Consider the following 27,194-nt stretch of genomic DNA (forward strand, 5'->3'; position numbering starts at 1 on the left):
TTCAGTTTTTCTGCATTTGACTGTAGAAAAGAGCATCATAAACTAACAGATTTGCTGTTTACAGCTCGATACAAAGTAAGCGTATAATTTAGTCCCTAGATGAAGTGACCGCTCAGAAATACTCTTATAGTTAAAGGTCTTTGTTAAATACCCACAATTCCCTGAGTCTGTTTTGTGGAAACTGAGGCACGGGACAAAGTAGGAATCGGGTCTATATTTAAAGTACGGCCTGGGAGATCCTGCTGATAACTAGGAATTTAATCTCCCCAGTGAGTTATTAATAAGTGAACCACAACTGGACTTTAGAGTTCTGGATACAAAGTCTTAAGCATGCTGTTCTCTTGATTACATGAGGCTATAACCAAGGACAGACTATCAAATAAAAATATTTTATTAGACCATGAAAACTGTGTCTGCTCAATAAAAGCGGAATGTAATGTACCTGAATGTTAAAATGTCTTACTTAATGGTTATGTAACTCATGTTGGCTTAGTCTCACAGCCCCTGGGGTTATGATATGGAATTGCATTGATCGTGGTCCTTGGAGTTTTAATAGGGATGGTGATTGGGGAAAGAAAAGATGGGACCAAATTTAGGACTTGGACACCACACGGAGAGATTAATAATAAAAAGAATAATTTTCCCAGTTTCCCCAGAAGAATTCAAAAGCGACCTAAAGAGCATCTTGAATATTAATCACCCCGTTCCCTTTCTGGAGCATTTGTCCTCCTGCTCTGATATTTCAGAAGACAACCTAGAGAAAAGTATTTCTGAAAGAATACAATTCACTTCTCCTTTTAGTTCTTAGAAATAACAATCGGTTCCTCTAGAGCTGGGAACCAGGGCAGCCACAGGGTTAAATTTAAGTGCTCTTTGGCACCACCAGGCTTCCAACTAGCAAGAAAACTAGTAGGCAGGCGTGCTTTCTCCTTGCTGGGTGACTCTTTCCTTCCTTCTCCTCCTTACCCTTGGGATTGGGGTACGGAGGCAGCTGGGCTCTCGATGGTTGTGCACCTAATCCCTGCAGAAATTGTTACGGGGGGGGGGGGGAAGGCAGTGACTAAAGCTGTTAGTCCTTTCACTGGCACCAACAGACTATCCTCTGAATCACCTGCACACTCTCCACCTGCCTCTCTTGCAAACGCTCTGCAAAATTTTAGTCTTCTGCTCCTAAGCAGCGCTTCTGAACGGCACCGATCGAAAACAGAAATGATGCAAGTGAAACTTCCTAGTAAACTTTGTCCCTCATGTCCAGATACCTCTGCTGGATTCTCTATGTTCTTGTAAGAAAACGGGGCTCAGAATCTCGAGCAGCAGGATGGAACCTATCACCAAGCCCCAGACACTGGAATATCCACCTCGACTACACACAACCCCATTTTAGAGAAGGGAGGGGAGGGGGTCATTATACAAAAGAATACAAAAACATTATAAAGTTGATACTTACAGCTCCGTATAAAAGTAGGATGTGCCAGAAAAAAAACACCTACACGTTTATAAACCGCATCTCAATCTAGAGACAGGGTCGGAAAGCTCACCCCAAAAAGCAGACGCTTCCACAGGAGAGGAGAGGACAGAGGATTAAGAGATCTGACCCAACAAGCAATCTGTGAACTTCAGCTGGACGACATCACCAAAAGAACACACGATTCCTTTTGCTTAGGTAGAAACTGCGTTTCAAAGCAACAGAAAGCAGCAATTCTTAACACCGGTTGAGCACAGGCATCACTTTCTGATAGAGTCAAATCAGAGCACCTACAGCACCACAGTTCTGTTCAAGGGAAGTCTAGAAACCAAAGCAATTTCCATCTTCAGGGCGCTTCAGCGCTTTGGCATTCCCGCAAGTCTCCGGAGGTGCCCTAGTAACACAGTGCGTGTGATGGAAACTGAGGCACAGGAAGCAGGAGAGGCGGGTTCGCATGGAGGCTGTGGCTGCAGAAGCAGAGAAGCCAGGTACTCAGGAGAAATCACCTCCTTCTTTTTTTTTGGGGGGGGGTGGAGGACATTAATCTGCAGGTGTCCCCGGGGTGGGGGGCCTGGGATGTGGGGGTGTGGGCCCGAGGGCAGCCGGTCAAGGAAAGTCACAGCAGCAAGTTCAAGGAGGAACCGGGGAGATGTCGGTTTGCACGAGGACCCAGAGCCACGGCAGGGGGAGGCGGGGAGGACCCGCAGCCTCTGGCACCTGCTGCCCCTACAAGTCAGGTCCCACCTGCATCAGCTGGAGGGGTGGGGGTGGAGGGGCGGGGGAAACGCCGGGTTGCCCGCACCCTGCTTGCCGGGAGGGGACGCAGGGGGTCGGGGAACTTTCATCCCCGTAGGCCCCCCGCGACCGAAGCCCCCCGCGTAGAGGGCATCCCCGCGGGGCACGGAGGTCGGCGCCCCAGGAAGACCTGGGGTCATGCGCGGCGCTTGCGGCTCGGGAGAGTCAAAGTGGCGAGAGAGTTCGGAACCGGGAGGAGATCCGACAGGGACCGAATGGAAACAGACCTTGCATTTAAAAAAAAAAAAAAAAAAAAAAGGAAACCCCCCCCCCAGATCGGCGTGCGCGCTGCGGCTGGCGATCCCCAGCGCCCCCCGCGCCCCCCAGGTCGGCGCCCCCGCGGTTGCAGCGCGGACCTCCCCGGGGCAGGGGCTGCCCCCTGCGCGCCCCCCCCGCGCCCCCCCCCCGAGCCCCAGGGCGCCCCCTGCACCCCCTGCGCCCCAGGACGCCCCTCGCACCCTCCAAGTCGGCGCCCCCGCGGTTGCAGCGCGGACCTCCCCAGGGCAATGCCCCCTGCGCGCCCCCCCTTGCGCCCCCCGGGCGCCCCCCGCGTTGGCGCCCCCGCTGTTGCAGCCCAGACCTCCCCAGGGCAGGGGCTGCCCCTGCGCGCCTCCCCTGCGCCCCCCCGCGCCCCAGGGCGCCCCCTGCACTCCCCGCGCCCCCCAGGTCGGCGCCCCCGCGGTTGCAGCGCGGACCTCCCCGGGGCAGGGGCTGCCCCCTGCGCGCCCCCCCTGCGCCCCCCCGCGCCCCAGGGCGCCCCCCGCCCGCCCGGGACTCACCGCGGGGTCCGGGACAAGTTGCGGGCTCCGACCGAGGAGCCCCCCGGGCGCCGGGCGGCGGGTGCGTGCGCCCCCAGGGCACCCCGGGGTGCAGGCGGCGGGCGGGGGCGGGGTGGGGGCGCCCCGGGAGCCGCCCCCGGGCACTCACCGCGGCCTCTCGGCAGCTCCCGCGCGGGGACTCGCGGCTGCTCCCGCTGCGCCCGGGCGAGCTCGGCCGCGCACATCCCCGCGCCCCGCGCCCCGCGGCCCCCCCGCCCGGCGCCGCAGGACCGGCCGGCGAGCAGTTCCCCGCGCGACCTGCAGGGCTCGGCCGGCCTCGGCGCCCCGGCACCCCCGGCCCTCCCCGAGGGCTCGGCCAGAGCCCCCCGGACGCGGGCTCGGGGCGCCCAGCACGCAAAGCCCGGCCTCCCGCGCCTGGTCAACCCTGGGGCGCCCCGGGTCAACCTGGGCTGCAAACGATGCTCTCCGTCCGCACGGGCTCCTCCAGCTCCTCCTGGCTCCTTCCTCCCTCCGGCCAAGCTCCCTGGCTCTCTCTCTGGTTTTTTTCCCTTATGTTTTCTCGCTCCCTGCCCCCCACCCTTTTTTTGGGTTATTTTCTTGCTTTCTTTCCTTTGCTTTCCTGCCTTTCATCACCCCCCCTTCTCTTGCCCTCCTTCCTGTCTTTCACCCCCTCCCCACTCTCTCTCTCTCTCTTGCCCTCCTTCCTGTCTTCCTCTCCCTCTCTCCGCTTTCCCTCTCCTCTCTTCCTTCTCCTCCTTCCTTTTTCTTGGTCAGACCGAAAGGATGGCAAGAGCCGTGCTGTGTCCTGAGACGCCCCACTCCCGCCTCCTGCCTCTTGGGCCCCGAGGGGGTGGGTGGCCTCCTGCGGGCCTGCGGGTGCGGAGGGAAAGTCGCAGAAAAATGAGCTGAGGAGCTCGACCTACTGTGGAACCCGAGTTCTCAGGTGTCTGCACCCTTGTCAGTGTAATGGAGCCAAGCAGGGCCCCATATTCCTGTAAGATTTGCAATTCCTTCTCAAGGAAGTTTGCTTGTTTGTTTGTTTGTTTGTTTGTTTTTTAAAGAAAATACTTTTTTTCCAAAGGCAATTCCTTGGTCAAAGCTGCGCCTTAGCAGCTTGAAGTGTCCAGGAGCTCCGGAGAACTACCCTCCCCTCACGGGTGTTTTGACTGCACTTAGTCAATGCCGAGCACCTACCAGGAGCTCTAACACTGATCCCTTTGCTCTTTCCAATCACGCAGAGACACACGCACACACTGGGGAGGTCCCACCGAAATACAGGTGACTCTTCTTGAACTTGCAATGATCTGCTTTTAACATCAAGTGACTGACACTTTACATGGTAGAGCCGAAAGGCAAGGAGAAAGAGTGATGCTTGCTATGAAATAGTAAATGGAATACAATGGAGACAACTTTAAAAAAAAAAAAAGGATAAAACAATCATTAAATAATTGGATTAATGTAGATAAAGCTAATATATAGGCTTCAAAGGTACTCTCTCCCTCTCTCTGTGCTTTGCTCTTTCTCGGTGCGTGTGTTGGATGCCACTTAATCCTCACGACAAACCTAAACTTCGATGTAATTGCCTCACAAATGAGCATAAGGAACTTGGCTAAGTTAAAACCACCGGGAACTGTTTCAGCTGGAATGTGAACCCAGTGCATTCTTTTGTTTTGTTTTACGATTTTATTTTTAAGTAATTTCTACACCCAGCGTGGGGCTCGAACAAACCCCAGATCAAGGGTCTAGTGCTCTGCCGACTAACCAGCCAGGTGCCCTTGACTCCTGGTCATTTTGATTCAAATGCTGAGTTTCTGGTATCCTCATGTTACAGAGAGGACTGAAGCATATATAGGTGATTCACTAAATTTACTAAAATTCATTGTGTGAGAAATCTAGATCTTCTAACACTCTACTGCTTAATTTTTATTACTGTTCAGCTAAATCACCAAAATGTTATTTCAACCTTATGTAATCAACGTGAACTAAAAAGGAGTCAGAAAAATCCTTTTTTTTTTTTTTTCCACGTAGCCAGTCCTCAGTTTCTTCATAGGGAGCCCCATGTATTAAAAATGTAATACTTTTCTTCTCATTAACATAATAATGAATGTTGGGGGGTGCCATGGCCAGAATAATCCCCAAATTTGCATATCAACGGGAAATGCAAGTTAAACTCATGCCTGATCTTAACAATTCTATTTAAACTTTTCAAGCTACATTTTGTTTTCCAATTTGCACAAAAATTTTAAACAGAAAAAGTTCTTTTGGAAGGTAATAGAATATCCTTGCAGTTCATGAATATCTTATTACCGGTAGGAAATAAGACAGTCTGGTTTGTATATAGTGCCTTTAAACTTATAGCTGAAAGTTGAAAATAAAGATAATCCATTTAAATTCTTTTAAACATTTAAGATGTTAATGAGAACTTTTTGGACTATTCAGTTATTAAGCATACATCATAGTTTTAGTTCTGTCTTGTTGCAAGAAGAGAAACCCTGCAGGAAGCCAATTCACCGATCCACTCTTGATAGGGGTATTTTAAAGGAAAAAAAGAATGAATATAGAGTATACAGCAAAAGAAAAATACCATGGTTAATTATTTTTAGACTCCTTTTCAGCCGATAGTCAAGTGTATTTCCCATAAGAAGTCTTAATCTCATTAAAGTTTACCAGAAGTTTAAGGGTTTTATCAAAAAAGCTAAATCCCTTCCCAGAAGGAAGTGATGCAAGTTTGAGAAGATTTCTCTTTTAAGGGATCTAATAAAGAGCCCCCAGGTAATGAAACTCAGAAAACTGAGATTTACAGAGGTTGGCCAAGGTCATGCAATTTGGTGAGTTATACGGATGGAGGAGAAAGCCAGTCCTCCTGGCCACCATGCAGAAGTTATTAAGAGTGGAATGCATTGGTTCTAGCAACTTGCAAAGTAGATCCTTAAAAGCTGCCCTTGTATGCAACACTTACCACTGCTTGATAAGTTTTTTTTTTTTTTTAACAGGTCCTTTAAATGTACCACTGAGCCAGCAAGAAGGTGAAGGAAAAGCCAAAATCAAAAAGCCAGGAATTCCTGAAGGCTTGTAAGTACTAAAGATGGCACTGTCCTGGGGGTATCTACCTGTCTCTGTAGGCCTCCCCAAACCTAGAGCTGCAATTGTAACAGGGCTTAGAAGTGCCAGGGACTCCTTAGAGAGCAAGGTGAAAAGTCAGGTCAGAGACTCCTGCGTAAAGCTGAGGCCACTGAAAAGAAACATCTGTAGTGCAAAGGTGAACTGGAAAAAAGAAAAAACCAGAAGTCAAACTATTCCCACCCCCGCCCTTCCCTCCCTCGCCATGCCAAACATAAATGTTTGCTTTTGTCAGCTTGACTCAGGCAGGTATATTTATGCCAGAAAGCTTCTGCTGAAAATTCATAATCAGGCCAGACTTCAGATGGGCAGTAGGGCTAGGATTTACACTAATTATGTGGCATGAAAATTCCCAAGTTAAAAATCTATAATAAAGTGGTTCCAGCTGGACTATGCCAAACAAAAATGGAGAGAATTATTATTACTTAACTCTCACTAAAGGAACTTACTGAAAATGAACTTATAAAACAAAATGATACTGAAGTAGGAAAGCTGAAGGGACTCCATTTTAGAAAGGCTCCATCTCTGCTGCTTTCCTGCTAGGCCCCGTTTGCTCACGTTCCATATTTTGCCTCTGAATATGCCAAAGAAGTTATGTTCCCACTTCAAGGGGGAAGCAAGAAAGTTAATCGTTTTCAGAATTTTGTCCTAGGCCCCACACACCTGATAACACCTAAGTTGAGCCAGATCCCAAACACGTTCCCAGACATTATTAACGTTAAACAAATCTCAGCTAATGCTGGCATCGATACCCCTGCCTTCAATAATTCATGGAATAATACCTATTGTTCACCCAACACTCACCTTTGATTAGACCCTACCATGGATTCCTGAAGAAATACATACTCTAGATCTTTTCCAACATAAACCCCTAGCCCCGGGCCACGATGAGACCCATTCTCCTTTCCTCTCCGAGTCTTGCAGACATTCCATCTGCTATTCTCTGTCAGCCACCCTATTCGATAAACTGTTCTCACTTTCTCTGGCTCACAGTTGATTTCTAATCGAAGTGAAGCCAAGGACCTTCTTGATAAGTCCTGTGGGACCCTCCCCTGTGTTCTTGGACTCAGCCTGCCTGAGTTAATACTAGATAGATCAGATATTAAAGGAGGGATAAGCAAAGAACATAGTAACAACATAGGTAAATCTAAGCAAACACTGGCTAAAAAAAAAAAAAAAAAGTCTGGGTGTACAGATGGCCAACAGACCCGTAAAAAGGTATCACTCATCATCAGGGAAATGCAAATCAAAACTACAATGAGATACCACCTCAGACCTGTCAGAATGGCTAAAATCAACAACACAGGAAACAACAGGTGTTGGAGAGGATGTGGAGAAAGGGGAACCCTCTTGCTCTGTTGGTGGGAATGCAGACTGTGCAGCCACTGTGGAAAACAGCATGGAGTTTCCTCAAAGCTAAAAAATAGAACTACCCTATAATCCAGTAATTGCACTACTGAGAATTTACCCAAAGAATACCAAAATACTAATTCAAAGGGATACGTGCACCCCAGTGTTTATAGCAGCATTATTAACAATAGCCAAATCATGGAAAGACGTATTGGCCCAAATACGTCCATTGACTGATAAATGGATAAGGAAGATGTGGTATATGTATACAATGGAATATTACCCAGCCATCAAAAAAAGAATGAAATCTTGCCATTTGCAATGGCATGGCTGGAGCTAGAGAGTATAATGCTAAGCAAAATAAGTCAGTCAGAGAAAGACAAATGCCATATGATCTCACTCTTATGTGGAGTTTATGACACAAAGCAAACAAGCAGAGGGAAAAAAAGAGGCAGACCAAGAAACGGACTCTCAGCTATAGAAGACAAACTGCTGGTTACTGCAAGGAAGATAGATGGAGGGGATGGATTAAATAGATTATGGCATTAAGGAGAGTACTTGTGATGACACCAGGTATATGGAAATTTGAATCACTGTACTGTACACCTGAAACTAATATTACGTTGCATGTTAATTGGAATTTATATAAAACTAAAAAAAAGGGGAGTGGGGAGTAAAAAAGATCAACTAAAATACTAGACATAATGGTGTATAACTTGAGAGCTAATTAGACTTAAAGCACTCTAAGTGCTTACTGGTGTTGTTGGTGTTGTGCCCAAGATTGCGAATCCGAGAAACCACCAAGGAGCCGACACCGATGCAAGCACACGCACGAGGGTTTATTAGGAAGCTCGAACTTGGGTCCAGGTATACCCGACACAGTGGAGCAGGGACTTGGACCCTCAAGTGGGTAACAGCTGGTTTTTTTATGGGCTGGTCTAGGGGATTTTCAGAAGGGGTGGAGGAATTTTTCAAGTTCTGTTTACATTCTGACATGGGGCTTTCAAGGGCCTTGAGCTCTGTTCTCATTCTAATATGGGACTTTCTACCACAGGCCTGGGCTCTGTTGTCTTTGATACGGGATTCCCTGCCGAGGACATTCTGCAGTTTTTCCTATAAAGTTCAGCTCTTATTCACAGGGGCCTAAGATGTCTGTACTTGTGCTAATGCTAAACTTGAGGTGGAATGGCCTTGATTTTTCTCGGCCTCCACAGTTGGAAAGGAGGATAATGATACTGATTAATTTTAGATTTTATTAAATTGATTATACATGCAAAAATTATTAGTATTAACCACTCAAAGAGGGGAAATACAGTGCATAAGGTCAACTGTTGCAGAGAGAAGAAAACTAGAATTAATAAAGGGCAATCTAAAGGAAAATAAGAAAAGAGAAAAAAATGAAATATTAGAAAACACATACAGAAAGTACAAAAATAAGATGACAGGAATAAATCCAGATTTATCAATTACAATAAATATAATTGGACGTAATTCTCCAGTTATAGGGCAAAGATTATAGCACAATAGATAAACCAAATGCAGCTACTTTCTATTTAAGAGACAAACTTAAAACATAAGAGTATAGAATGGTTGAAAATGAAATGATGGATAATAAAGATATATCAAACAAATATTAACCAAAAGACAACTGGTGTAGCAATATTGTAATCAGACAAAATAGACTTAAATTTTACCAAAAAAAAAAAAAAAAGGAGAGAGAGAGTACTCATTTCAGCAGGGTAATACAATTCTAACCTTGATTACTTCTGGGAGCATACATGTTAAATAAGACAAAAAATAACAGTACAATAGGAAATTGATAATTCACCATGATAAGGATGATTTTAATATGCTTTTCCCAATATTTCACAAATCACGAGCATAAATCAGTAAGGACATAGAAGATCTGAATATCAGTACTAACAATGTGTCTAATAGAAGTGTATTGAATATTTCACCCAAGAATTGGAGAATACACACTTGTCCTTGACAAGTAATTCTTATGGAAGGTGTGGACTAGATTTTGGGCAAGGGAGCTTCTACAGGAGGTTGTATGTTAAAGCCTCCCCCTTCTCTCTTTTTTTTCTGTTGAGATTTATCTCCCTGAAGTTTGCACTTCAAGGAATGGCCTAGATAAGGTGATAAGAGTTAGTTTAGCTTGGGGGAGAAGACTTGAAAAAGAAAGAAAAAAAGAAAGAAAATCCTATCAGGTTTTGAATATCAACTTCTAGTTTGGCCAAGAATTTTTAAAAATCCTTTTAAATATCTTTCAGTTTCAGCGGGGAAGCAGTATATATTTCTGGCGGTTCTAAACACCACTCTGGACTTAAGCGGCATCCAAGAATTGAGTGCAAAAGCTATTTTATTTTTCTCTCTTTAATGAGCACTACAGACAGACCTAGGAGAGCTAACTCTGGTGAGAATCTCCACTCTTAGCTGGTTTCTGACGGTCTTCCTAGGATTTTATCCACGGGCTACAAGTGGGTTTAGAGCAGAGGGTGTATCTCCAGTATGTACCAGAATTTGGCAAGGTTTTTCATTAATTTTCATAATTCCTCAGAGTCTTGTCAACTCTGAGAGGGGTCCGTACGGAGGTTCTCCCTTCACGGTAAGGCCACTGACTTGGTGGACTTTCATTTACAGTCTTGTAGTCTCTTTAGAGTGGAAGGACAATTTAGAGAGAGGATAAATGATACAATGAGTGCTATAAAAGAGGAAAGTAGGAGTTGGGTCCATCTTTGGTTTTAGATACTTTTTGTGTCATTTTTGTGTGGGTGATCTTTTTTCAATGAAGCTATTTTGGAATCTTGAAGCCTTCTGAAGCCTTCTGCATACCAATTAAAATAGGTATCTCATTCTGTTTGTTTAATTTGGGAACACTATTTTTAAGTGCACTTCTTAAACGATCTTATCTAATTGGAACATTCCTCATAATGGCCATTGTAATTTCCCTCCCTGAGGGCTGGCAGCAATTTTGTTGGACCCTTAACCACAAAACAGAGTTCAATCCACATTTCCGTCCAGCCCTGTTTTGGGAACCCCGACCTGACAGTTATTAAGTTCTCAGGAGACAAAACAGTGAAGTCCGATTCCAGGGTTTCAGGGTAAGATTTTGTCATTTTTGTAGATATTTGTAAGTTCCAGGAGCATAGCAATTAGACTTCAAATAAGCAGGTATGCTGGAAGGTGGCACACTTAACGCCTTAGAATTTAAGGATCTCATTCTTTTTCAGCTAATCCTTTGAATCTCTTGGAGTCAAACTGATACCTAATGAAGATGTGCCACTGAGGTGGAGATAGTGCGGTGTTTTGGGGTGAACCTCATTGCACAGAGATTTTCTTAAGGTTGGCAGTTGACCTAGTGTCAATCTAACCTGTTCTGTGACCAACTTATCCTAACCTGGGAGTCTTTAGTGGCAAACATTCTAATAGCTTTTAAGTGCTCAATTCATGCCCATCAAGTTTTGTGGCTTTTTATCTTTCAAGATTCCCAGGAACACTTAGTGGACCCAGTCCAGCTTAAGCCACATCTAGTCTGATCCCAGATCCAGTCCAATTCTTACGTTGGATCCAATCTGATCTTGGACCCCAGCCAGTTTGTCAGCTGAACCCAGTCCAACTACCAGGATTTCCCAATGCGGAATCTAGGGATTGGGGAGAGAACCAATGGACCCCCAGTGAATGGGGATTGCAGACTGACTGCAAACAAATGGGGAAATACAGCTGCTGCCAGCAGTTCCCAACACGGAATCTGGGGAAGAATTCCAAACAAATGTGGAACTGCCAACTAAACTACCAGCGGTTCCCAATGTAGAATCTGGGGACAACCAAGGGCTGGGGTTCCTAATCAAATAGGGAACTGAATGGAAAGTCAATTAGTTTGGGACTTGACATAAAAAGAGTGGAGCCCAGAACTGAGAGAAACTTACCTACCGCCTTGGAAATGGCGGAAAAGGCAATTGAAGGATTCTCAGGTTACCACGCTGGTTTTTCTTGTCATCTCTGAAGCTATCAGGAGTTCGCTTCTGATGTTTGCCACTGGTGCCACCAACTCTGTTTTAAAAAATTCAGCTGAGTAAATTTGAAGATCTAATTGGCTTTATTCAATGATTCATGAATTAGGCAGCATCACAGCTAGCAAAGAAGAGAGGAGCTTCAAAGAGCTGTGCAAAATGGGAGACTTTTATAGGAAGAGGGCAGGGACAATGGAAGAGTGGGTTATGTCATCTTCCGTTGGGAACAGAAAGGGGTCTATCCGGTGGATTACTTCACTACTGCTTAAGCCAGATTGACCAGTTTAAGATTACATTCCTGGGAGGGGTTGAAATCACAATTACACTAGGCATTAAGTCTTAGTTTGCTGAAGTGGGGCTTAGCACAAGTGACTCAATTTAGGACCTATTTCTTCTTTTTTTTAGCAGCATGTATAAGAGATCGTCTTGATGACCTTGCAATAAGGAATGATTTCAAGCCCCAAAAGTTCAAAACATAAAAGAGTCTGATAAATTTAATTACAAATTAGATTCTATTTGTTTGCTAAAAAACAAAACAAAACAAACAAACAAAAAAAACCTTGTAGAGAAAATAAAAAGCAGAGCATTAAGGAAAGATCTACAACATAAAAAAATGGAAATTAATTGGAATATATAAAGGACTGCAAATAAAAGCCAGACAATTCCCCCAAATGGAATAAAGACAGACATTAAAACAAAGCCTAAATAAAAAAGATCATCGCGTATAAGAAGATACACAATCTCATTAATAGGTAAATGCCAATTAAAACTCCAATGTAGGGATCCCTGGGTGGCGCAGCGGTTTGGCGCCTGCCTTTGGCCCAGGGCGCGATCCTGGAGACCCGAGATCGAATCCCGCATTGGGCTCCTGGTGCATGGAGCCTGCTTCTCCCTCTGCCTGTGTCTCTGCCTCTCTCTCTCTCTCTGTGTGACTATCATAAATAAATAAAAATTAAAAAAAAATAAAAAATAAAAAAAATAAAACTCCAATGTAGACCCAAGTTTTACTCAACCTGACTTCTTACACATCACTGGGAAGATTAATAATTTGTACAATCTGCCAGAAGAAAAAGAAAAAAAGTCATCCTTGTAAAAGGCAAACAGTATTATGGGCTATCTTTTCAATGGGATTTTGAGCATCGGCTAGCACAAAAGTAGGAAAACTTGGTCTGTAAAGGGCCAGATAGTTAATATTTAAGACTTTGTCCACATACATTTGTTGCATATCTTTTTTTTTTCCTTTTAAAACTCCTTAAAAATATTTTAGTATCTTAGCTTGTGGGCTCTATAAAAGCAGGCTGCTTGACCACTACTGGATTTGGTCAGCCAGCTACAGTTTGCAAATTCCTGGCTTAGAGATCCTCCAGGATAATCTGACCGTATTGGAGCGTATACCCTGGGTGACTTTCTACTGACCATGCTATTTTGCAACTGGAAAAAGGGAGCCTTTATTGGAAACCAATAATAATGCAAATGCATTTGTTTGGGAATTTGTAGGAAAATGATAGCAATGGAAATGATTCTTGTTTAAACAATGCAAATAAATCTTTTCTGGCAAAGACACTAATGATCCCCATTGAAAAGATAACCCCAAACATAACCCCCAAAGATAATCCCTGTCTATATTGACAGGCCAGTATAGATTTGGAAAAAAACTACACTTTAGCAAACTATTTTGGAAAACATTTGCATTATCTGGAAAGTTGAAAAAGCACATGATTTATAATCCAGCAATTCTACTTTCAGATACGTATTCTAGAAAAGAGCTTGCACATGTGCACCTGGAGATATGAGCAAGACTTCATCACAGCTTCATCTGTAATTAATAATAATAATAATAATAATAATAATAATAATAAAACACTAGGAACAACACAAAAGTCCATTGGTGGGAGAATGGGTAAAATATTGAAATACATTCAAAAGGTGGAATACTAGGGATCCCTGAGTGGTTCAGCGGGTTAGCGCCACCTTCAGCCCAGGGAGTGACCTCGGGTCCCGGGATCGAGTCCCACATTGGGCTCCCTGCGTGGAGCCTGCTTCTCCCTCTGCTTGTGTCTCTGCCTCTCTCGCTTTCTCTCTGTGTCTCTCATGAATAAATAAAATCTTTAAAAAAATAAAGTTTTTTAAAAAAGGTGGAATACTAGAATCCTACACAGAATGCAAAATAAGCAACTGCAGTCAAATCAGTGTGGATGATTCTGAAAAACAATGTTGAGTGAAAAAGCAAGCAAATCCTGGGCAGGATTGTATAGATACGAAGAAAAGAAAGGACATGATGATTATGTAATCAAGGAAGCCCTAGATGAGTGGGTCAGAGAAACGCAAACAAGCATTTACAATAGAACATGGTAATTTTCATAACTGAGTTATATACAAAGTTCATTTGATATGTGATAGGCGACTCTTCACCGCTGGGCCTATCCGATTACTTCATCACTTAGCACTTTTTTTTTTTTATTATTCGATTTGAGGAATTCGCTAGAGAGAGGAGAGGATAAACGCATTCATGACGGAGAGAACTTAGAGAACATTCTCTCTGTCTCGACTGGTGCAGGAGATGCAGTGTAATATTTTGATGACTTCAAATGGTTTGGGGTTGCTGGCACGGGAGGGATGGCGAGGGAGAGCCCACCGAAGAGGTCGGGCCAGATCATGCAGGACTTTGTGCCTGCTGACAATGGTTGACGCTCTGTTGCAGGCCGGAGGAAGTGGTAGCACTTGTTGAGGGGGCGGGAGGGGCCCAGCTGAGGACACCCAGGCTGCGCCAGGGCTCGAGGAAAGGTGGACGGGGAGACAACAACGCGGGCAGAGACACCTGCCAGGGGCCACGCAATGATCCCCAGGAGAGCTGCTTTTTCAAATAACCGACTGACCTCAGGCGGTGAAAGGTTTTTGAGCGGAATCCACAGCATTTGGTGGGTGTTTAAACACCGAAGGTAAAGAAGCAGCAGGAATCTAGTGACTCCCGCAGTCTGGGGCAACGAGACCAACCTGCCCCTTGCCTGAGACAGGAGACGGTTGGCGGCCAGCGGTGGGTAGGCCGTCGGGTGGCTTGCTGAAATTGTCGCATGTCTGCCACGTGATAGAATCCAACAGGGGCAGGTTTGTTGCTTCCCTCACTCCCGCAAAATGTCTAAATATGTGTTAGGGGCCGGGGACACCCGGAGGCTCAGCATTGGAGCATCTGCCTCTGGCCCAGGGCGTGACCCCAGGGTCCCGGGATAGAGTCTCGCATCGGGCTCCCCACAGGGAGCCTGCTCTTCCCCCTGCCTGCGTCTCTGCGTCTCTCATGAATAAATAAATAAAATCTTAAAAAAAATATTTGTTATGGGCCAAGTGCAATCATTAACCGTGATGATGGGACAAAGAAGGCCCTGAAATGCCATAGCTTCGCGACCCTGTCACCAGGCCAAGTTTTAGACCATAACTGACTTGACTGAAACCTGAATTTCCAAATGTGGATGGAGCCCACGCTCCGGCTGCGCTGTCCCATGTGCTCCGATAGTGCAGGGCAGGACCCCCACAGGGACATGCGGCACTTTCCCCTGCATGAGGCCGTGACTAAGCTCAGTTACAGACCTGGGTCTCACCCCCACCCCCAGGTCCCTAAGCAGCCGGAAATTCCTCTATTGACCAGGTACAGAGAAGGGGGATGCACACTTGGCATCCACAAGCCTGGCACCCGTCCTAGCTTGGCGGGAGGGCTGTCTGTGGCAGGCACTCGGAGGGGGCCACCGCCACACGCTAAGGACATGGGCCTGTCACCCGCCCGGGACACCTCTGGGCTGCGTCTCCTGCGGACATCCGAGGCCGGCCGGGAGCTGAGCACCAACCGGGCAGCCCCAGGGGGAACCCAGACTGGGGACAGCTGTTCAGCCCTGGCACCGGGCACCTCGCCAGCTCTGCTGCTTTCTGACTCTGACCTTGAACAGGGGCGCTGAGTGCAAGCAGTCGACGGGGACAAGCAAGATAAAGAAAAGTAATGTGGCTTCTAAGCAAACTTCCAGGTGGGAACACTTGCATCTCACCTCGATCCAGTCACCTTGTCAATATAATCAATTCCCAACCCCTCTTGGATCCGTCTTTTCCAGGAAAAGTGCCAAATGAAATAGAAATATCTTGATGGTACTCTTAGGGTTTTTGCTTTATCCCGTAGCATTTCATTTGTGAAAATAAAGCTGACCTTTAACCCCACCGTTCTTAATCCTTTCCACCAGACAGTCACTCTTACCAGTTCAGATTATTGCATTTACCCATGTTCTTTAAGTCCTAGGGACGCCTGGGGGGCTCAGTGGTTGGGCGTCCGCCTTAGGCCCAGGCCGTGACCCCACATCGGGCTCCCGGCATGGAGCCTGCTTCTCCCTCTGCCTGTGTCTCTGCCTCTCTGTGTCTCTCATGAATAAATAAATAAAATCTTAAAAAAAAAAAATCCTCATGAAAAATCTTTAAAGTTCACCTTGATCCACACATGCATATGTACGCACACAGCGGCTTTCAGTGCACATTTGTATTATAATGTTTAAAATATCTGAATGCCAAATCCTAGGGAACACTCACTGCTGTAACTAATTGTTCTAAGACACGTTTTAATGTAAAACAACAACAACAACAAAATATTTTCCAGAATGGTGATGCGGGAATACTATTCCACAAGTTTGTTCATTGTGTGTGACTACACTGCAACTTTTAAAATTAAGCCAGAAAAAAAATTAGAGGGATGAAGGTATTAATAGGATCCATTCGACCAGGGCAAAATGCATGGAACTGAAAGCTCCAAAAACGTTCAACAATGTGCTCGGTCTTGTTTTTGCTCCTATCAAACGGATCGTGTTATTATAGAAGAGTTTTTGTCTGTCCCCCAGCCCACCTGTGATATCTACGGTTATTGATGGAGGCAGCAGTTACATTCCCAAGGGAAACTAATCTCTTCCTGTTCCCCCTGGTTGTGCCCATTTCCTGCTGCCTCTCGAGCTGGGGAAGGGAGGCAAATCCCAATAAGGTATTTCTGCTGGGACTGTCTGACATCACAAAGATAAAGGATAGGTTTAGTCACATTCTTGCTAAATTGAGTCAGTATCAGGGTATTAAAATAGCTAAAGGTAATGGAGCCTATCCCTAGTCTGTTAAACTGACAGTCTTGCTTTTTACTCATTTGAAACTCAATGGGTTTCTTTCTGCTAAGGAATTCAGGGTCAGATTAATTTCCCCGGTAACTCTTTGAAGTGGGTGTTAATAAAATTAAAAAAGGTTTCTCCATAAAGTACGATTTTTCTCTTCCTCTCATATCTCCGATAAATTGCTAAGGCACAAGTTCACACGCTAGCAGGGAGTGATTAATCGTACTCTAAAGTCTCAAAGAAAAAGGGTCAGGTTAGTACTCTTCCATTACAAGGATGCTTACCTTCCGTCCAAATCAGTCTCTTGGGGGCTCAGCCTGGAAAAACCTCTCTGAACTCTGAGTCCCCCCCCCCGCCCCCCACTAATCCTCTCACCTTGCTGCGGAAAAGCCTTCCTTAATTTTCTCCATTTTTTCTAGCCCTGTGATTTTTTGGTAGAAGTCTTCAATACATATATTTCACCAACTTTCACTTCTCAGTTGCACAACACGGAGCTACCACTGGGCTCTTCCAACCTTTTTTTCCCTCCATGTGTCCACTGGACCAAGCATCTTTCTTCTCCTTTCATCTCCCTACCATTTCTTCCTTGATTGCTCTTATCCGTCCGTTTTTATAATTTCGTGAGGCTTATAGACTCATAACTAACTAACGAGCCTTCGTCAGTTCGTCCAGCCCGTTTCCTGAGCCGCAGACCTACTTTTGCTTCCATTCGCAGGACCCTTCCCAGACCCTGCTCCTGTGACCCAGCCAATTTTACAGAATCAGCATTGCCCAAGTTCATCGAGCCTTGGCACATCCAAGTGGTCTTTCATGACTTCTTCATTATAGTAAGTTCCCGCGTCCTAACATGTTTAATCTCTACAGGATCTCTTGGATTCTTTCCCTACGTTCCATTCCCAAAGCCAACATTAGCCAGCATGAATTCTTTTCTCTTATTTTTTCCTGGATTATTATATCAGTATTTTAACTATTATCCTTACAAAAAAAAAAACCACCCACAATTTTCATCTTTTCCTTATCTCAATTCATTGTTTACTTTAGTCCCTGGTTGACTGCTGGATGAGGAAGGGAAGAATTATCCCCTACAAGTTTAAGAAGAGGCATGGCCTTATCAATGTCTTGCTTTTAGACTTCAAGCCTTGAGCTGTGAGACAATACATCTCTGTTGTTTTAAGGTGCCAGTTGTGGTACTTTGTTAAGACAGCCCTAGGAAACTAACACTGACATCTAAGGAGCTCATTAAATAGATTGAGGGGGGAAAAAAATCTTCCAGGTGACAGTACATTCAAAAGGGTAGAGAAGCGGAGGGGTACCTAGAGGAATCCTATCAAAGCAACTGAATTGCTTAATTTCAACAGGATCTGTGTAGTTCAATGAATAATAAACATACAAACAAACAGTGCGTGGTGTTCCATTATTTCACACAATGAATGTGTACCTCAGAATGAACAAAAGAAATGAGACACAAACCTTAGCCTCTTTTTTCTTTTTCCTGAGCCTGTCTCTTTGTGCCTCTCCTCACTGAGTATTTTGCCAATTGGAGGATGCATACTGTTGTGAAATATGCCTTTTTAAAAACCAAAAAAAAAACAAAAAACAAAAATAAAAACAAAAAATCATGGCTTCTAAACATAAGCCAAACACTTTATTTGGTTTTCAAAGAAAGAAACAGGTATCTCTTCCAATATGGACAAAATACTGCACATATTTTAATTACTGAGAGATCTTTTACAATTTGACACCTTCCTCATGGGCTTTCAAGGGTAATTTTGGCTCCACCTAATTTTTGCCTATCCAGATTTGAGGATCCGACTCTTTAGTAAGACTTAACTTTATTGTAAAAGGTTATCTAATGTCCAGTTTTCTGTTCCTAAGGCACCTCAAAGTTGGTCACTCATCACCAGGGAGATGCAAATGAAAACTACAATGAGATGTCACTCCACACCTGTCAGAACGGCTGGAATCAAAAACACAAGAAACAACAATGTTGGTGAGGATGTGGAGGAAAAGGAACCTTCTTGTGCTATTGTTGGGGGCACAGCCACAGTAGGACACAGTATGGAGTTTCCCAAAAAAATTAAAAATAGAATTACCCTACAGCCAGTAATCGCACTGCTGGATATTTACCCCCCAAAACACAAAAACAACTAATTCAGAGAGACACATGTACCCTTATGTTTACTGCAGCATTATCTACAGCAGCCCAATGATGGAAGCAGCCCAGGTGTCCATCAATAGATGGATGGATAAAGAAGAGGCGGTGTATATAAATAATGGGACATTAGTCAGCCACTAAACATAATGAAATCTTGCCATTTGCAACCACATGGATGGAGCTAGAGAGTATAATGCTAAGCGAACTGAAGTCTGTCAGAGGAAGACAAATACTATGTGATTTAACTCATATGTGGAATTTAAGAAACAAAACAAATGAGCAAAAGGGGAAAAAAGAGAGAGATGGAGAAAGAGACCAACCAGACTCTTAACTACAGGGAACAAACTGATGGTCACCAAAGGGGAAATGGAGGGGAAGGGTGAAGCCAGCGGTGGGGATTAGGAGGGCACTTGCGATGAGCACTGGGTGTTGTATGGAATTAAAAAAAAAAAAAAAGACCTCAAAGTTGGAGGGTAGAGTGTAGGTCATCAACAGACCAGCAATTTTTATTTTCTTTACCAGGCCAGGGAAATTCTGAGACAGCTTAACAGAGGTTTTGTTTTTTTTTTTGTTTTTAGTTTTTTTTTCAGAGCTTATTCACATATGACACTTTTAAGTATAAAAAAGAACTGCCCCATATATTAAATAGCTACTTATATCATCCACATCAAACAACATGTGTATGGGTGTGTGTGCATGTGCATGTGTGTGCACCTACAGTGGGGAAACTGAGATGACGAGACATCGAGGAATTCTCTGAAGTCATAGGACTAATCATGGGAAAACTAGGATATGAATTCATATAGTCTAACTTTGAATTTAGCATTTTTCCAACTTGAGTATGATGATTGTTCTCTCTCTCTCTCTCTCTCTATATATATATATATATATATATATATGATTTTCCAGCATGGAGTTTCTCCACAGGGAAAATTTTGCTTTCCGGGCTACATTTGGCAATGTTAGAAGACATTTTATTTTGAAGGGGTGCTGGTGGCATCCGGTGGATAGAGGCTAATATCTGAACGTCTTACAATATATAGGACATCCCCTCAGAAAAAAAGAGTTATCTAGTCCAAAATGTCAGTGAAACCGGGGTTAAAAAGATGTGATTAGGATTAATGGCTAATAATAAATATGATTATACCATATGCTAAGAAATAATTATTTCTAAGCAGCATTTCCTTTATTCTTAAAATATCCTTGATTAAGTACCTAGTATTCTTAGGGCACCTGGGTGGCTCAATATTTGGGCATCTGCCTTTGGCTCAGGGTGTGACCCTGGGGTCCCGGGTTTGAGTCCCTCATTGGGCTCCCCGCAGGGAGCCTGCTTGTCCCTCTGCCTGTGTCTCTGCCTCTCTCTATGTGTCTCTCATGAATAAATAAATAAAATCTTTTTTTAAAAAAAGTACATAGCATTCTCATTTTACAAATGAAGAAGCTAACATGGAGAGATGAATTTGCCTCAGCAAGTGACCAGGGCTAAAACTCAAACATGGGTATATTTGTGGCTAAAGGCTTTACTTTTAACAAGACAGTCTAACTATCTCACTGACCGGAAGGTCATCATATGGTAAAATGTGATTCTAAATAACTTTTCTGTTAAGGATTATTTTATGCTTTGGTTGCCTTTGCCCGACAATAACTATTGTATCCTTTATAAGACAATGATGTGGTGTAAAATTTGCTGAGATCAATTTTAGTTGGCAGACCAAAATCAATCATATAATGAACACAGGATCATGTAATCCTGCCCGAAAAATAAATGTCCCTGCCTGATTTATACCTGGAAGAACAAGAAATGTAATTTTAAAATCCTTTTACCTCTTTTAAGATAAAATTTATAAGGTACTTCTGTGGTCACTCGGCAGCTTTTATCCACCTATATCATTGTTGAGAAATTCCTTTTTTGTTTTTAAATGACTGAGAGACCTTAAGAGTTTGAATTAAAAAAGTGGTCATCAATAATAGCAGGCCATGTAATTCAGAACAAAATTCCCACTGTGAACAGCAGAAAAACAAAGGAAGAGAATATGATAAAACAGTGAAAAGAACCATGGGGTCAAGATTCAGGAGAAAGAGGTAACCCAGAAAGTGAGTCCTCAATTTGGGCTATTTTCCTCTAATGTCACATATTAGTTTCTTTCTTTCTTTCTTTTTCTTTCTTTCTTTCTTTCTTTCTTTCTTTCTTTCTTTCTTTCTTTCTTTCTTTCTTTCTTCTTTCTTTCTTTCTTTCTTGACTTTATTTATTTATTTATTTATTTATTTATTTAGAGAGTGTGTGTGTGCAGAGGTGGAGGGGAGGGGGAGAAGGAGAAGCAGGCTCCCCACTGAGGAGGGAGCCCATATGGGGGCTCGATCCCAGGGTCCTGGGATCATGGCCTGAGCTGAAGGCAGAAGCTTTCCCCACCGAGCCACCAGGATGCCCGTCACATTATCAACTCTTGATGAGGTCCGAGAGCCTGAGATGGGCAGGGCTTTGACGATTTTGTACAGCAAGAAGGAATCAAAGGACACCAGAGCCCACCACAAGAAGGAAACTAGTAAATCCCTCTGTGCTTTGTCTTAAAACCTCAAAAGGATATAGCCTAAGGAGTTGGGTGTACTGAAAACCATCTGCCCCTTCCAGGACACTTCATACAGCTGTTTTCACCTTGGCACATCTTTTCCACATGTTGTTTGCAGAGCCATCCTTTTCTAAGACATATCTCAGACGAAGCTGTGAAAGATTTGGAGTCTGTCTGTAGCTCTCCCCGAGTCAGGCCCCCTCCCCTCCCCACCACCATGTTGCTCCTTATTGTCACCAGGACCTTCCGACTTCCCCTTCAGTACAGACATTGGTGCTCACTCTCTGTCTGGGAAGGACCTGAGAGCTCTGGAAATGATCTTGTTCAAACCCCCTCATTTTGTAAACGAGTAAACTAAGGACCGGAGAGACCAACCTATTTGCCCTAAATGATCTGCAGGAAGGTAGAAATGCCCGTTGAAAATTAGTAAACCATCATAACCCTAAGTATTTCGTGTAACACTTTAAGAAAGCTTCTAGCAAAGGCAAAGGACCTTTAGTAATGGGATTTCAGCTTTCAGCCAGTCCAAAGGGACATTCACAGATCAAAGAGGTTGTCTCACATAAATGAAATTATGTAATTTTGCTGCAACCTCTCAGAACCTCATTTTTGTCCCCAGCCTCCCAAAGGGCAGGTATAAAGGTCTGTTTTGATTAGTTTTTAAGATTTTATTTATTTATTCATGAGAGGCAGAGAGAAGCAGAGACAGGCAGACAGAGGAGAAGCAGGATCCATGCAAGGAGCTCGATGTGGGACTTGATCCTGAAACTTCAGGATCCTGCTCTGGGCCAAAGGCTCAACCATTGAGCCACTCAGGCGTCCCTAAAGGTCTGTTTTTAAAGTCAGTAACCTATGATCTCATGGCCCAAGGTAATTTTAGGTGGCACAAAAAGTATCTGTGGCCACATTCTATCTACCCTCACTCTTGCCACTCAAGAGAGCAATCAACCAATTACTGACTCTTGTTTTGAGATTCTGGGTCTAGTCTCCAGGGGCCAAATATATTCAATGACCTTTTTTACTGAATTCTTATATTATTAATTTTTTTTCATTTTATTTTCTTGTGTTTACTAAACTAGCTGTGAATAATGAGAATTTTTGCTTCTTTCATATATATATACATGATTTATTTTGTTCTTTTTAAATTGAATTGACCGCATATCAGTTTTTATTTCCCTAGAATTTAAGAATTGTATATTTTTACCCTATTGATCTATCTTTGATTTTTTAAAAATAAATCCTACATTTTATCATTTAATACACTAGTGATTTATTTCAGATAGTGGCATCTTTATTCATAAATGAGGTAAGGCCTATAGTTTCTATTCCCTGTGGGAGGCAGACAAGGTAATGGTTAATAGCTTGTCTTCTAGAGCCAAGTCACTGGGTTCCATCTCAGTTCCACTATTTACTAATTGTGGGATCTTGGAGAAGTTACCTAACCTCTCTGTGAATAAGTTTTCTTATCTGTAAAAGGTGATAATAATAGTATCTATTTCATAAGCATTTTGTGAGAATTAAATGAATGTATATTCTTAGAACACTTACAATAGTGCTCATTATACAAAAAGTTCTTCATAAGCGTTAGCGATTTTCATGTCATTATGGCCAGGTTAACCTCATAAAACACACTTGGAAGGGATCCTTCTTTTTCCATGATCTGGAAACACTTAAAAGGCAGAATAATTATTTATTCCTTGAGGATCTGAAATAATTCAGTTATGAAGTCACCTGAAACCTGTATCCTTTGGCAGGGGGCCGAGGATTACTCTTGGACAAGTTCACATTTTCTTTATCTTCTTGGAGTTGTTTTGAATATGGGAGGCTTGCTAGAAAATTACACGTACTATTTGCAAAATATTAAGATTTTTCAAGTGTATCTATATAGTGGTTTTGCCTTTAATCTTTTCCTAATGAGATTTAAAATGTACTTTTTCATTTGTGGCCTTTTCAAAGAGTCAGGTTATGGTTTTGTTTATCGACTTATTCTTTGCTTGTCCTTTTTTTCCCCATGTAATTGTGGTGTCATTCCTTAAAATTATTTTCTCTTCTTGGGTTTTTCTAACTTACATTAAATGCTTTAATTCGGGGGTGCCTGGGTGGCTCAGTCAGTTAAGCTTTCTGCTCAGTTCATGATCCCAAAGTCCTGGGATCAAGCCCCAAAGTCCTGGCCCTGTGCTCAGCAGGGGAGTTGTTTCTCCCTCCCCCTCTGCTAGCTGCACCTCCTGCTTGTGTTCTTTCTCTCTCTGTCAAGTAAACAAACAAATCAAGTAACCAAACAAAATATTTAAAAAATAATAATAAGTAAAATTTGCTCTTTGATACAATGCTGGCAAATTGCTTTATTTTACTTTATTTTTTAAAAGATTTTATTTATTTATTCATGAGAGACAGAGAGAGACAAAGACACGGGCAGAGGGAGAAGCAGGCTTCATGCAGGGAGCCTGATACAGGACTGGAGGATCACAGGATCACGCCCTGAGCCAGAGGTAGATGCTTAAGCACTGAGCCACCCGGGCATCCTGGCAAATTGCTTTAAAAGTGCAAAGAAATAGTTAAGGGATGTGTTCCTTCTCTTTTTCTAATATGAGCATACTATATTTATATGCTATTTATTATGATTATATTCTCATTAATCGGTTAATTAATTTACACATATTTATTTAGAACTAGATGTTGTCTGGGGTGGTGGCAATGGGCATAGGCAATGAAGAATAAACAAAACAAACATTGCCTTCAGGAAGAAAAAATGTGGTTGGTTAAATGTGCTTTGAGGAGGCCGAGATGCTCTTCCTCTTTCTTGGATCTGAACTGGAGAGAATGCAGTTGCCTAACAGTTGGGGTCAATTATGATCAGGATTTTTTATTAAAAATGTAGACAATTTTAACTGGACTGAGCACATGTATTATTATTATTGTTCTTATCAATAAGGATTTATACGAGTTTGTTTTAATCAACTACCTACTGATGCATCGTAGAATATATGAAAGCTAAGTAAGCTGGTGTCCTCTTTTGTTTTGTTTTTTTTTTTTTTTTTTTTTGGTGTCCTCTTTTGTTAAGTAAACTTGGCCTAGGCTTTCAGAAGCAAGATGTTTAAAAAAAAAAAAAAGCTATATCCTAGACCATTCCTTCTCTAAAAATCAAAAAATTAAAAAATAAGTCTAAAATAGCAACTGTAAACAGGAATGAAAGAAAATTTTAGTACAGCAGCAGGAGTCAAGCAAATAGATAGAGAACTTAGCCAGAAAAAGAGAGGTAGAATGTAATAGGCATTGTGAGGATTCCTTCCTCCGTCCATCCTGTAAGCTGCGGGGGGAAAAGATGAATTATATCCTAAAAAATATCACTGATCTTCACCCCTTCACTCCTCCCTGCCCCTCCCACACAGTCATAATTTGAAGAAAAATGAATGAATAGAAACGTCAGCTTGGGGAAAACTCTCAAATCCTTTGAGAGTACGAAATATAAACTCTGTCTACCAGCACAGCAGAGGCAGGCAAGTCCGCTAGGGATCCCCCAACGGGAGGTGAGCTGAATACAGAAATCCAAGAAATTGTAATAATCATCCAAACTACTTGGTCTTTTAAAAGTGCTTAGGGATCCAGTATAAAGGATGCCGAATGAGAAAATAAGATAAAATCATCTGAGGGAAGATGCACTTGGAGAACTGTAGGTGAAAGCCAGTCAATTTTCTTTTCTGTGATCCAGCCTTATGGTTAAAAACAAAAAAACATCTGACTGGGAAGAGATTGTGAATAAGCTAGACCTAGGAGTAGCTCCATGTTAAAAAAGAAAAAAAAAAAAAAAGCAACCAAAACCTAAATCCCCCAAATCTGTGGACTGACTAGAAGGAGTGAACCAAGGCCCTGAACATTTTTTTTTTAAGGCAAATGAACTTTTTGTTATATTTTTTGTACAACATACACTTAGGGAGTCATAAGTGCACATCTCGATGAATTTTCACCAAGTTAAGACATCAGTGCAATTACATTAAGAAATGGAATATTGTTAGTGCCTCTGAGGTCCCGCAGGGCCTCCTTCTAGTCACCTCCTACTTGTCCTAGAAGTACTCGGTATTCTAATTTCTGATCCCATAGATTAGTTTGGCCTGTTTTCAAATTTTATATAAATGGAGAATTCGTGCAATAGATTCTGTATTAGTCTCTTTGGGCTGCCAGGGAAAAACATAGTTGACTTCTGGCTTAAGCCACAGAAATGTACTTGCTCACAGGTCTGGAGGCTGGCAGTCCTAGATCAAGGTTCCAGCCAATTCGGTTTCTGGGGGAAGCTCTCTTCCTGGCTTGCAGGTGGCCGGCGGTCTTCTTGCTGTGCCCTCACATGGCAGAGAGAAAGCAAGTTCTCTGGTGTGTCTTCTTCTAAAGACCCTGATCCTATCAAGTTGTGGCTGCAACACTTACAACCTCTTCTAATGTTCACTGACTCCTAAAGCCCAAATGCAGTCACATGAGGTTAGGGCTTCAACATAGGAATTTTGGGTGGACACATTTAGTCCATAACAGATTCTCTCTTCTTGCTCAACACTGTTTGTGGTTTCTGTTTGTTCTTTTTTACTACTCTATGTTATTTTATTGTGTGAGCATATCACACCCCCCCCCCCCATTTTATAGTTGAGATATTTAAATGGTTTCCAGTTTGGAAGTGACAGTTTATGTGTCTTTTAGTGAACACATGAATACATTTGGTGAACACATGAAGATAATACCGACGTTGGGTATGTATCTAGAAGTTGAATTGCTGGGTCATGGAGTATACATATGATTCAGGTTTAGTAGATAGATACCACCAAACAATTTTGCAAGATGGTTGAACTAGTTTATATTAGCAATATATGAGATTTCTGATTATTTTCAATCCTTGCCAACTCAGTCATTTCTATTTTAGTCATATGTTTATCAGCCAAAAGATACTCATTGAAGTCTTTAGGCCATTTTCATATATCGTGAATTTCTAATGATGATATAAGAGAGTACACAGGCAAGGTCATCTATCTGTGATTGTTCATAGCTGGACTTAATTCTTCCCATTCATGCACACAATAAGGGAAATGAGGGCATTTGTACCAAAGCTCTATAGAATAAAAAATTTGGTCTCAGTAACATGGAAGGAAGACAAGAAGAACATACCAAAATTATTTAGGACCAAAAGAAGGTTTTGACAAAATTTCAAATGAATAACAATGAAGGCAAAAAGAAATGGCATGAAAGCTACATAGTAGCACTATAATAATAATCATTAAAGAAAGAATTAGTATTAAAAATTCTAACATAACATCATGCATTAAAAAAAAAAGATCAAAGAAATAACAGTAAATTGCATTCTGCATTAGTATCCTAGGGCTGTGATAACAAATTACGACAAACTAGGTGACTTGAAACAACAGACATTTAATCTCTTGGAGTTCTGGAGGATAGTTTCTGGTGATTGCTGGCAATCCTTGGCCATCCTCTCTATCTGTGGACCTATCAAACTAGAAACCAAGTTATCTGCTTTGAAAATATAATGTAGGTCAGGCATGGGATAGACATGACCATTCCTAAGGGAGAAATTAGAAGGACAAAAGGAACCAATGGTCTCAAGCAAGTCTGAGACCCAGCAGGGCAAATTCCATTAGATTCAAGGCCTGGAAATAATCATCTAAGGCTTGATGTTCTATCTTCTGGGCCTGCAGTGGTGGCCTTACCCTCTCTGACCTCTGTCTTTGTATCTGTAGCTCTGCCCTGGAACCATTCTGTTTTCTTGAAGGTCAGCACATATTTGCAGCCAAGTAGTTTATCAGCTTTTTTTTTTCCTTGTAGAATCTCAAATGCC

At 42.9% G+C, this 27,194-nt stretch overlaps 1 protein-coding gene and 1 long non-coding RNA gene across 5 annotated transcripts in view; one reads left to right on the plus strand and one right to left on the minus strand.

Annotated features, from left to right (window-relative positions):
• MME (membrane metalloendopeptidase) overlaps positions 1-3,636 on the minus strand; it is a 96,213-nt gene extending 92,577 nt beyond the window's left edge. Inside the window, exon 1 of one of the 4 annotated variants that reach the window (XM_072792202.1) lies at positions 3,484-3,636. The gene's annotated coding sequence lies outside the window, so the exon portion shown is untranslated. Of the gene's footprint in view, positions 1-1,538; positions 1,859-3,039; positions 3,145-3,187; positions 3,286-3,483 lie in introns of those variants that run through there. The other 3 variants (XM_072792203.1, XM_072792205.1, XM_072792206.1) reach the window with 3 other exon arrangements.
• Positions 3,637-6,031: 2,395 nt separating this feature from the next.
• Positions 6,032-19,580, plus strand: LOC140613800 (uncharacterized). Its single transcript, XR_012014691.1, has 3 exons — positions 6,032-6,111; positions 17,358-17,469; positions 18,518-19,580. It is a non-coding gene; the product is annotated as an uncharacterized lncRNA (long non-coding RNA).
• Positions 19,581-27,194: the final 7,614 nt, after the last annotated feature.

Source organism: Canis lupus, chromosome 22 (assembly GCF_048164855.1).
Source record: "Canis lupus baileyi chromosome 22, mCanLup2.hap1, whole genome shotgun sequence".
NCBI lineage: Eukaryota > Metazoa > Chordata > Mammalia > Carnivora > Canidae > Canis > Canis lupus.